Source organism: Athene cunicularia, assembly GCF_003259725.1.
Source record: "Athene cunicularia isolate RWA chromosome 3 unlocalized genomic scaffold, athCun1 chr3_part1, whole genome shotgun sequence".
In the NCBI taxonomy this organism is placed as follows: Eukaryota; Metazoa; Chordata; class Aves; order Strigiformes; family Strigidae; genus Athene; species Athene cunicularia.
Genome location: NW_020799097.1, coordinates 106,478,415 through 106,490,154, shown reverse-complemented (window position 1 = coordinate 106,490,154; position 11,740 = coordinate 106,478,415). Strand labels below are relative to the sequence as shown.

At 41.6% G+C, this 11,740-nt stretch overlaps 1 protein-coding gene across 1 annotated transcript in view; it reads left to right on the top strand.

Moving 5' to 3' along the window:
- Positions 1-3,297: 3,297 nt before the first annotated feature.
- CDC42BPA (CDC42 binding protein kinase alpha) overlaps positions 3,298-11,740 on the top strand; it is a 194,326-nt gene continuing 185,883 nt past the window's right edge. The window contains exons 1-2 of the mRNA XM_026845705.1: positions 3,298-3,305; positions 10,447-10,453. The gene's annotated coding sequence lies outside the window, so the exon portion shown is untranslated. The remainder of the gene's footprint in view (positions 3,306-10,446; positions 10,454-11,740) is intronic.

The following is an 11,740-nucleotide window of genomic DNA, read 5'->3' as shown; positions in this document are numbered from 1 at the left end:
ACTTAACCAACAGCACACTAAACCTGGGGAACAGCAGCTGTCAAAAACATCAAACCCAAACAAGCTCAGCCCAATTTTCTTGATGACAGAGACATAGATGTTGGAATACATTTGTATTTACATCGAATATTTATCACATACTAGAATGCCTCAGTTTGCAGAATACATAAGCATCATTCAGCACACATGATTTCTCTCACTGCCACTGTTGTACTGGCAGCCAGGCAGACCCCGACATACACTGCTACTTTTCCTCTCCAACACTCCTTAGCTGCTGCATTTATGTCATTTGTTATATGTATTTCTCATGCCACTGGAAAGCACCTCTGATTTCTCTCTCCAGAGGCAAGGCACAACCGTAACACCCCACAGATGTGAGCACTACAGGGGAACCGAAAGAGTTTGGGAACAGGCAGGTGAGGATGGTGGGAGACCACAAGCATGGAACACCCTTATTGTTCTGCCCACTACGACACCTGGAGCACTCCCACCAAATCCAGGTCGGGCTGCCCCACGCAGCCCATCAAGCACAGGAAGAGACGCTGTTCTGTGCCGCGGTGCAAACGTGGCCAACCTGCCCAAGAGAAAGCCCCGTGCGATGGGCTGATCAGTCCCTGCTGTATTCCTGAAAGGGACACACTGAAGCTAAAGAAGTGGATGGGGTGAAATCTTGTCCTAATTGTGTTAATAGGAGTATTGTCATTGTCTTCAGTGGAGCTAGGCTTTCTCTGTAGGGAACCTGCCAGAAAATCCCAATACCCATTTGTATTTTCCTATTTTGGGATGAAAATTAGGTACAGCACGTATTTCACCCACTGGTGTATGGCTGTCACCGTGGAAACCCTGTTCAATAGAGTGTGAAAACTTTTACAGTATTGGCTGGGTTCATAGAGTGCTAAGCACCATTTTTTTCCCCATTAACTTTATTAAGGGTACTATCATTCAAAAATTAGGCCACCCACGTATGTACAAATAGCTGTAATTATACACATAGCTGCTATGTATGTCTTCTGAAACAAATCCTGTACTGTATTTCTCAATTAAATTCCACTCTTCAAACATACCATGATGATATAACAAGAAGTTCTGTATTTTTCCAAGCATATACTAATTATGTTTTCCATTGCAACATCCTATGAGTAGATACTGCCCCATTTTGCAAATGGGGAAAGCAGGGTACACAGGAGTCGCAGACCTTGTCAAAACCATGCAGCCAAGTCCTGCCAGATTCGGGAATGGAATCCATGAGTCCTGACTTTAGTTCCTAGCTCTGATCACCAGACAACACTCCCTTCCTCTGAAATAGGCTATTTTGATTGAAAACAGATGGTGTACATTTTTGGCACAGTGTTTTAACTATATTAAAATGCTCTGAATGAATATGTGCTTATATCATACCTATATATATGTATACATGTATATACGTGCATACTACATCTATGCATACAGAAATAGGTATGAGTTAAGGACATATTAATTTACATATATCGTATGCAAATGTAATGGATATGCTGAAAGATACTTCAGTGCAGCTGGACAGCTGACATACCTAAACACATAAGCTGTATTCTTCGGTGGTATTGTAATTACACACTATGTATTCCCTCTAAGCAACAAACTTCATATTACTGATGGAGTATGCACTTTGATGTAATACACATATTAATGTTTTTTATCATTTCATGAGACATTTTAGTGTAGTTTGAGTAAGGGATGAATCACATCCTTTTCCATTAGCTCCAGAACCAATCTCCATCCTAACTGAACAATGCACTTAGTGGACACCGCCTTCATTTGTAGTGGGTTTTTTTTCTGCAACTGAATTGTTATGTCTTAAATACCATGCTTATCTTTTGAATTTGCTCTTTCTGTCATAAGATTTGCCCTTGCATTAAGCCTTTTCTAGACAGTTTGTTTCCAGATAAAGACTGGCAAATCCTCTCTTGGACTCACTGTCTGTCAGGATGAAGATCTTCACGCACATCATACCCTGGAGGAGATGACAAGGGCCAGTTTTTATCATCCAGTTCTTTGCCTGCTCACTTGCAGCCTTGAGTCAGGTAAAGATGGTGTGTCATATCAGCTGGCAAACAGCTCAGGAGATCTTCCCCATGGTTGGAAATCACCAGAACGGGCTTGTATCGCTTTCTGTCTCCTGTGCATCCCCTGCAAGAGTAGGAGGCTGGGCCTTGAAAGTTACTCACATGGGATACATCCTAGTTACAACCCCCTTTCCATAAACCCCTTTTCCACAACCCCTTCCCATTGACTGTATTTCCATCTCTTTTATTGGTCGACTGGATTTTCCCCTTCACTTACCGCAAAAGAGGTAAGGAAATAAACCTTCAAATCCACAGTTATGCAGGGGGAGCTGAAAACAGCTCATTCCCCACGGGTGCTAATCCTTTGTCTGCACGTTGGCCCCAGCTACCTCACGCCTTATATGCACAGAAAGTGAGCCAGAATTGGGGGCAAGATTAGAATTTGGGAATTCTATCCTTGCAGAAAGGGGAGCCTGAGCAAAACCATCTATTTCGGTTTGTGCTAATTCCTGCTGGACTGACCCATGAGTGCACAATAGAAAAAGGAAATATTGCTGATACTCACTGCTCTTCAGTCTTTTGGTTCTAAATCTGCAGAACTCGGGAATCAGGAAATGCCTGCAGAAAGGTTTTGAGGAGGTCACAGAAACAGAAGTATGCTACAGTGCTGCTTTATCTATGGATAAACAAAATATGGCCACTTTTTATAATGAAAAAAGAGCTTATTCTCTTTCAGAACTGTACCTGAAAACCCACAAGAAGTAACATTGGCATTTTCTGGTTTCACAAACAATGCTGTAATGTAATATTAAGACCTCCACAACTGTGCTTACAACATTAGCTAGCAGCTGTTAATCAGGAGAGAACCTTACCTCAGCTCTTATCTTGCATAGGATGGATTAGCATGTTTATATTTTCCTGTCTGTTTGTTATGCTACAAAACTAATATTTTGGCACAATCTATTCTTAGTAAAGATTTTTTTTATGCTAATTTCCTCTGTATCAAAAGATACAGTAAACATATGTACTCAGGATAGCTCTCTTGCAATTCAGTACACTGAGCTATTTTGCTCTAACTGCAAAATGTAATATAAATTTCCAAGTAGAAAAAGTGTTAAAAGAAAAGTCTGTTCTTGCAAACTATTATGTGGTAACCAGGCCTCTCTCATATCAATAAAAAGCTCTCCACAGTGACACCCTTACCCTTTCTCTGGCCACTTTCTGCCAGGTACGAATTGGAGAAATGCAAAATAGCCTTAAAAGCTTCATATCAGATCAGAGGAAATTCTCCCAGTACAGGCTAGGCAGAGACTGCCAAAGGCTTTGTTCCAGTTCCCTTTTAATAAGCCATTGCAAAGGGAGTGAGTTAATTTTTCAGGCTGCTGTATGGCATGAAGGCAACAGCCTGGACAAAATCTGCTGGATTCACCTCCTACAGCAGGCAGTGCTGGGATGATGAGGCTTCTTGAAGGCAACACAGCCTAAGCCGTTCTGGGCTGTTGGTTGTGTGCAGTGCTGGATCTTCTTCCACTGGTTTCTGCAGGATTCAGACTACACTCTTGCCATTTAAAGTGCAAGTGGACTCTCTGCTAATAAGTTACCTTGTGTTTTTCAGGAATACTGAATAGAGTCCAGAGACTAAAGAAAAATCATAAGGAGAACTAACACATAATATATACCCAAGCAGAAACCTGTTTTCTCTACAGCACTTTTTCCCTTCTGTGATGCTCTGAAGAGTTTTTTCATGTTCCCTCATTATCTCCCTATCTTTACCAGTCAGAATAGATACCCTATGATAAACATGTGCAGGAAACTAAGCCCCAGAACAGCTCTGTGATTAGCCTGAGACTACTTGGTGAACTGGCTGGAGATGGGAAGACTGCCCAGCTCTCTCAGTAATCCACCCTTGGCCCCAATTCAGCAGAGCACTTAGGTACTTGTTTAACTTAAACAAGATACAGTGCTTTACTGTGAATCATAGACCTTTTTATTATTATCACTTTTACTGCAGGGCGAGGGAATTGAGAGAAGGACCTGAAGCAAACGGGAGCAATAAATTCAACATCCTGAGGCTCTGCACCCTGGGTCTGTCAGAGTCCCCAGTTGGAGAGAGGTTGAGGTTCAGAGACTGTGGCCCAGCTCATTTCCTCCTCCCATAGGAGACAGCAATGAGATTAGTAAGATTGCTGCTATGTAGAGCTGTGCTACTCATAGCTGGAAGCTAATTACACATCCGCTAGCCACTTTCCTCATTATTCAGTCAAGAAAGTCTTCACTTTGTTGGAAAGGCAAAAGAACAGCTAATAACTGCTGATGTCTTCTTTTTTTTTTGGTGTTTTGTTGGGTTTTTTTGTTTTGTTTTTTTTTTTTTTGAGAATGCACAACTATGGCTATCACTCTTCTTTGTAAAAATACAAATCTTTTCTTTATAACATCAAAAAATCTTTTTTCATTACTTGCATGGAAACCCAGTTTTCATAATCTCTGAAATGAAACCTTCCTCTTCAGAAAAGAGAGACAAGAAATCAATTGCAGCAAACACTGGACTTCAGGTGATGAACATGTCTGGTCCTTGCTTCCCCCTGGTGCACCACACATAGAAATTGTCAGTCTTCAGGGCAAACTGTGCTGGTCTCTATGGCTGAGGAAGAAAAGGTTTAAGAAATAGCTGTATTATGATTAATGTTTCTATGACAGATAAATACACTACTCGACTAAAGTTTTACAAACATTCCATTTTATGTGGTGATTTTAATTCACCTAGTGTGTGCTTTGGCATAGCTTGGGGATGTTAAGGGGAGGCAGCAACATCTCTGTAGTTAAAGCTGAAGCACCGTTATAGCACCCTATTTCCATCCCTTCATCATAACTTTGGCTTGGAAAACTGCTCGAATCTAAAGCTTGCCAGGTGGATTTTAGTCACTTTTGCAAAAACTGAGGAAAATCAGCCAAATTACTTTCAAGTTAGGGGTTGTTAAAACTTACTCTGATTGGAAATATTTACTTTTAATAAGTATTTTTAGTTCTTGTCTCCAGTTTGATTGATTGAGTCAAATCAATGCAGACCATACACTCCTGCCTTACCAAAATGTCATGTAACTTAAACTTCTGCCCAGCTCAATGACAATGACTGTACAGCAGTATTCTCTTCCTGACCCATGTGTGCCCCATTAGGAGAGGTTATTGTCCCCAACTCCATCTCTGATGCTTGTCTTTGCCCATCTGCTGGAGACTGTCCCTCCTTTTGATGTCTCAGGAGGACTAAGCGAGCCCCAACTTATCCCAGCCAAGGTAAACTGGGTTACTTTAAACTATTACATGGTGATTCATTGTTAACCTTGCTCTCTTGCACTGATGCAGGTAGGGAGCACTGGTGCTAGCAGATCTGCTCTCACTTCTGTAAGAATGGTTACCTTCACCGAGGCAGCACTATTAAAAAAATGAAGCTGTACCACTGGCCAGCAGCTTCTTCTACAGGTACAATTATTCTCAGTGCACAGGGCTTGCTATCCACACACAAGGATCCAAGCCAGTGCTATGTCCACGCTTTTGATTAAACTAGTACAAATATTTGTCCTTCTCTACCTCAAGAAATAGTTGGAATCACACTTCTAACCTCTCAATATAATTAAATCCTCTTAATTTGTGCACTGACAGTTTACAAAGAAAAATGGTTGATCTTGTGCAAAGATATAATCCACTCTCATTATTCATAAACCTAAGTCCAAACAGTTTTGTTTTTTTTCAGAAGAATTATGAGTTCACGTATGTTCTGTCTGAGATGAAGGAGGCTTTTTTTGGCATTGGCTTGAGTGAGATAATGACTGAACACTAGATAACACTTTGAAATCATCTTCCATTGCCCATTTCTCTTCAAGATTTTCTTCTCTTTGGGAGGTGACCTAAAGTTACCTGCTGAGTGCAAGAGGCCTTTATTTACAACAAATGCTTTCCACAAGTCTCTCAAGTTTTACAGAGCACTTCATTTTTCTATTACTTTTCACCACAGAAGGAATTAATCCACAAAATGTAGTATGGGCGAATAATAAAGGTGCTGATTTCTAGTCAATGTTAGCTGCACCATTATTATCACCCGCTTAAAATGTGATGACTAATTGTAAATTTAATGCATGAAGAGAAAGGTGGGGCTAGCTGCCTTGCCATCTAAATAAAATTTAGCAAACACAAAATGCCAATTGTTGACGAGTCACAGTATTGTGATTACAATCTGCAGACCACGATGGAGGTGTCTCTTTACATTAAGTGTCCTATCCGTGATTAAAACACTGACTTCTGCCTGCATTGCAACTGTCATCATTGTCCGTATCTGTCTTCCCAATGAAATACATATTTTAGAGCCTTGTTGCCGTTTTGCAATTTTTAAGTTAAAAATAAGTAACACATAAAATAAAGGCACCACTGTTTTCAGTATATCAATGTTCCTTCAATTAAAATTCAAATAAATCAAAATACTACTTTAAAACAAAAACTGAATTGGTCAGACTTCTAATCTGAAAACTCCACAGCCTTGGAGAAATTGAGATCAGTGTGTGATCTCTTTCACTCCCTTTTGTAAAGAGCTGAGCACTCTGAGCCCTTCTGTGACGTAAAGCTAATCCCGTTCAATCCACCCTGAGCTCACATTCCAAATTATGCTTCTTGCTGGGCTTGTTTTCATCTAAGTGCAGAATCTGCTGTTTTTTACAAATAAGAGCTTTTTTTTCCCCTCTCCCTCTTCACAAGCTTCCCTTCCACTCTCTTGCCAAACTCCCTGCCCTTGGCTTCCTCTTTCAAAATTACTCTTCCTTCCCATATGATCTCCAAATTAATCATCACTCTCCCTCCCTGTCTCCTCTCTATCCCATTTTTATTCACTTCATCCTGTTTCCTTCCCCCATCAAAGATCTCTTAGTCACAAGTTTCCTCACTTGTCTCTTCCATCATTGTTACTTATATGACAGTAGCAGCTCATTGTGTTTTTGTTTTTGTTTTTTTTTTTAATCACTTTCACAGTCAGGTCCTCACTGCATTCATCTCTAAGTATACCCTTTTTAAAAAAAATCTGTAACACAGTATTGGGTGTTCACCAGAAGAAGAGGTGAACAGTTTTAAAGGAACAGATACCAAAAGTCTTGATTATGATCAGTAGAAATTATGAAACATTGCAAAGAGAGTAGGTTTAGAAGCAGTTCTCATGCTGAGTTACTGCAACTATAAGATAATACTAGTTTTATATAGGCATCAGCCAAACGATGTAAATGTATCCACTTTTCTTTGGAATCGATGGATTTTTTTGCCATGCTTTGTGTGGCAGTGGCAGAAATTTGCATCCATCCAGTTTCACAAATAAATATGTGGTCTTCCTGAGAACTCTTCAGTTTGAAAAGCCACTTGACCTGAGGAAGAGTTCTACCTCATTAAATAGCTTAATTTAAGGGACTGAAGTATCTTGAGGAGAATTCAACTTCTGAAGGTGGCATAACATGGTTAATAGATTTGGGAGACAGTGGAAGAAAACTTCAGCATAGATATAAGAATCCAAATGAGAGAACTGGACTATGGAGCGACTAAAGGCTTGAAAAGTTCTAGACTACAAAAGTGAGAGAGAAAAGAAAATAAAAGAACAGTCTTAGATTTATGTTACTGAAGAAAGGAAAGTAAAAAGAATCCCAGATTGCTACACAGACACTAATTAAGCTTTACAGCGTCCCTAGGAGCTTTGGCAGACTTGGTCCCACTTTTACAGTAAGATGAAAAAGCACTGTCAGAGTGCAAACAGGGTCCTGTTTGGAGGTCAGCAAGAGATGTGATTTTGGTCAGTTGCTAGTAAGCATCATAAAAGCAGGATTCAAAATAGCAGCAATTTCATACAGTTCTAAATGTAATTTCATTGCTTCCTCTCCTTTAATCACAGAGGCTATCTTGTTTCTGTTCAGAGCACAACACCCCTGGACCCTTCAGCAGGGCCAAAAGCACTTAATTCTTCACAGAAAATTGTGTCCTGGTGGTGGCTACGTTCTCATTAGTTTTAAATGAAGACTAAAACCAGAGGAGTGAGGCTGATGCAGAACCAGTGTAGTGAGATCAGCATGATGCAATTTGTCTCTGAGGTAAAATTAGTCAGTTCAGCCATTCACAGAAAATTGTTAAGACTGTAAATAAGACTCCAAAGACCAATAAAAGAAGCAAGAGGGAAGAGAAATATAATTCCATACTTATTATAATATCTATATATGCATACACATCTATGATCATTGTTTTGGGATTAGGTAAATAATAAGCATCAATTTTGCCAGGTACCATTTAGTGCTTGTACTTGGACTTGTCTGTAGACCCCACAGGAGAAACAGATCTTGGCAAGACACTTAAAGAGGAAAACAATAATAGATTTACAAGTCTTTAAAAACATTGAAGCATATTACCAAATGCATTATTATAGGTACTAAATTCTATGATAGTCACCAGTTTCAGTGAAGAGACCTCTCTGTTCGTCAGGATTAAGTTTGCCCCAGTAGTAAGATTTATGTGAAACTACAATGCTACAGACACTAGAACAAGTTTTGCTCCCTTCACACATGCAAGTCTTCAGAGTCATCCTAGAGTGCAACCAATGTGTGTCCCACCTGCAGCTACCTGCAATCTCTTACAATGACCTCAGTTATTGCTATAGTTCAGACAACAGCTGTAGGACCCCTTTCCAAATGGCACCATCACATGTCTAAACACATGTTCTCTACATTGGGTGCCACTACTGTTTCTTCATAGACTACTGCCCAAATTTTCCTCAGGAGATGAACTGCTATGTCAGTACAAACAATGTGTGTCTACAAAGTTTTGGAGAACAGAAAAGACTGGATGCAAAATGTTGTCAACACATAAAACCCACTCTTGAGTATTTGCCCCTAAGTATGTAACAGATTTACCAGTCGCAAGCATTTATTCATCTGCCAGGAAGTGTATGGGATGCCTCTTTACTTTAGAAATGGTTTGCATGCCAAAAGCAGATATCTGCAATATTTCACCCAAAACAATAAATCTCCTGTCCCTCAAGAGAAAAGGCTGTTTACTCTATTGTACCAACATTAAGTATTGCAACACTCAACATACATGTTGTTAATACATAAACTATATTGTTTCAACTGCATCCTCCTCATTCCCCACTATTCCCTCTGTTGCTGTCAGCTTGCTTAATTTATTGTAAGATAAAAATGCTTTATTATCATTATTTACTCTTTATGTACTGTAAACATTTGCAAAGCTAAGCAATAAGAAGCAAATATTATTGTGATATTAATAAAATAAGAATGGGGTGAAACAAATACATGATAATTATGAAATACTGGGGTATGTTTGCACAACTCTGGGTGTATTTTTAGGAGACAGTCTGTCTTAGTGACAGAACATACAAGGGAGAAGGAATTTCCGAGTGTTATGCTAAGTTCTGTTGTTGGTTTTCTAAATATTCTGGACTAAAGTCTCTCTTATAAAACAGAGAAAATATTTTTTCATCCCATGGGGGTATTGTGAGAATTACTCATCTGGTACATAGATAATACCCAGCAAATAAAAAAGCCACTAGGCATTGTTGTCATTACCTGTTCCTCAAAGCTTCTATGACAGGACGGCTGACTACAGTACAGTGGGCATATCACCAGTTGACATGGGGACCACCTATATAATTCTGGACAGGCTATCAGATAAGAACAAGTAATTCCTGGTTTTTGTGTTCAATTGCAGCTTACATAGCACAGTTTTAATAGAAAAATGTGTCGTGTGCCTCTCATAGCCTCACTTGAGCTGAAAGCATGCTGAAAAGAACTGGCTTGATGTGCAACTTCTGGCAAGTGCTGCTTACAGAAACAAGGGCTCAACTTTAAAAGCAGAAATATAAGGAAAGTGAGTGCCTTTGCTAGGTATCTCTCCTTGTTTGCAAACACTTTGCCTGCAATAAAAACAAGGAAAGACTTTATTATTGGCTGAGGAAAACACAGTAACATAAGTAAATAAGTAAAATATCCACACCCATCATATCTCTGGCAGTGGTTCTTTAGTTCACTTCCCTACCAAGTGGTGCCAAAGTCCAAGGAGCTAACATACCTTTAACTCTTTGTTTTCTCTCTTTTCCCTATTGCTATTAATGGTTAATGTATGTTCAGGATGAATTTGGCTAATGTGTCTCCAACCCCTATAGGAAGTGCTATCTGATCTGGTCCACCAACCCTAGCAATAGCAATTTATTTTTATTGCTGACATCAGACGCCCCTCACCCCCAGCTTCAGTCCCTATTTCCGCAAGTTCAGCGGAGAGCCAGCAGGAAATACCTTACTCCCGCTGTAAAACTGCCTGCGTGCCACAGCTTCTGAGTGGGCTCCTACCACAGAGGCACTGTGGTGACTTGTTCAACGAGACTCATAGTGGACAAGGACCAGCAGCACCCCAGATCCTTGCACAGGGCTCTTGTCATACCAAGGGTGTACGTCAGCATGGGAAGGGAACCCTTTCCTTGTCCCCATCCTCTTCGTTTAATCCTATCTTCAACGCATCACAACTCACTTGCAATTTTAGGAGTTCCTAACAATATTTCTGGGAGGGTTTCTGCATAAAAGGTTTTTAGAATTAAATTCCCTGCACACCTTCATTCACCAAGAGTTGGCAATAGAGTTTCTTCTCTTGAAAGGCCATTGCCCAAGCTGATGGATCCCCTTCCCAGGCTCACTGACAGCCAGCTCCTCTTCCCAGCCCCACAGCCCGTCTGCTCTGCCTTTTCACTCGCACGGAGTAGGAGTCACTATCCTCTTCAGCTTCGCACTAGTGACTTTATACTTGAGCAACTCTGAGCAAACATATGGGACTTTTGTTTAATTGTATTGTATATTTCATCTTCATGGGTATGTAAGACATATTTTATATCAGCCGGTAAAAAGGCCAGTTTGAAAAAAGAAGTATTATATAGATGCTTGTTATGGCAAAACCCAGCTGAGGGTCTTCTGTCGGTTACTGAACTGAGGAAGCAGATGTCCGAGCCGTTTCGCTCCCCGGAGCTCCAGCAGACGCAGGACTTCGCAGGTTTTCGGAGAAGGCTGAACTTCACCTACAGCCAGTGACCCCTGGGAGCTGCGCTGCCTTCCTCCCCCTTCACCTGACTTCTGAGGAAGGACAAACTGAAGTTACGGGTTGACATACAGATGACATTTAATCCCCCGCAGTAGCCTGAGCACCACACCGCGCCTCTGACACCTTTGGGGAGGAGAACCGCCAACCACCGCGCTGGCGGGCAGCTGCCACATTCCACCCCGGAGGTGGCCCCGTTTCAACGCCGAACAAGCCTGTTCCCCCGGGTGTGCTGGGGTGGCACGGCGGGCTCCTCGGGGGGGCCGGCACCTCATCAGCGGGCTGTGGCCGCCATGAACCGCCGCGTTTTCGGTCACGTTTTCAGCCGTCGAAGCGTGAGGCGGATGCGGTCTGTCCTCGCTCCTGGAGCTCGGCAGAGCTAACCGTGGCAATGGAACGGCTGCCAGGGTACTGCTCCCCCTGCCCGCCGGCCTTAATGGGGCTGATTTTTAATTAAAGGCGGAATTGCCGGGAGAGAAGCCGGCAGGGCAGCGGCGGAGGGCCGCGGCGGGGAGGTGGCTCCTCTCGGGGAGCGGGGAAGGCCCCGGAGGGACCCCCGGCCTGGCGGGTGGGTCTGCCCGGGGCCT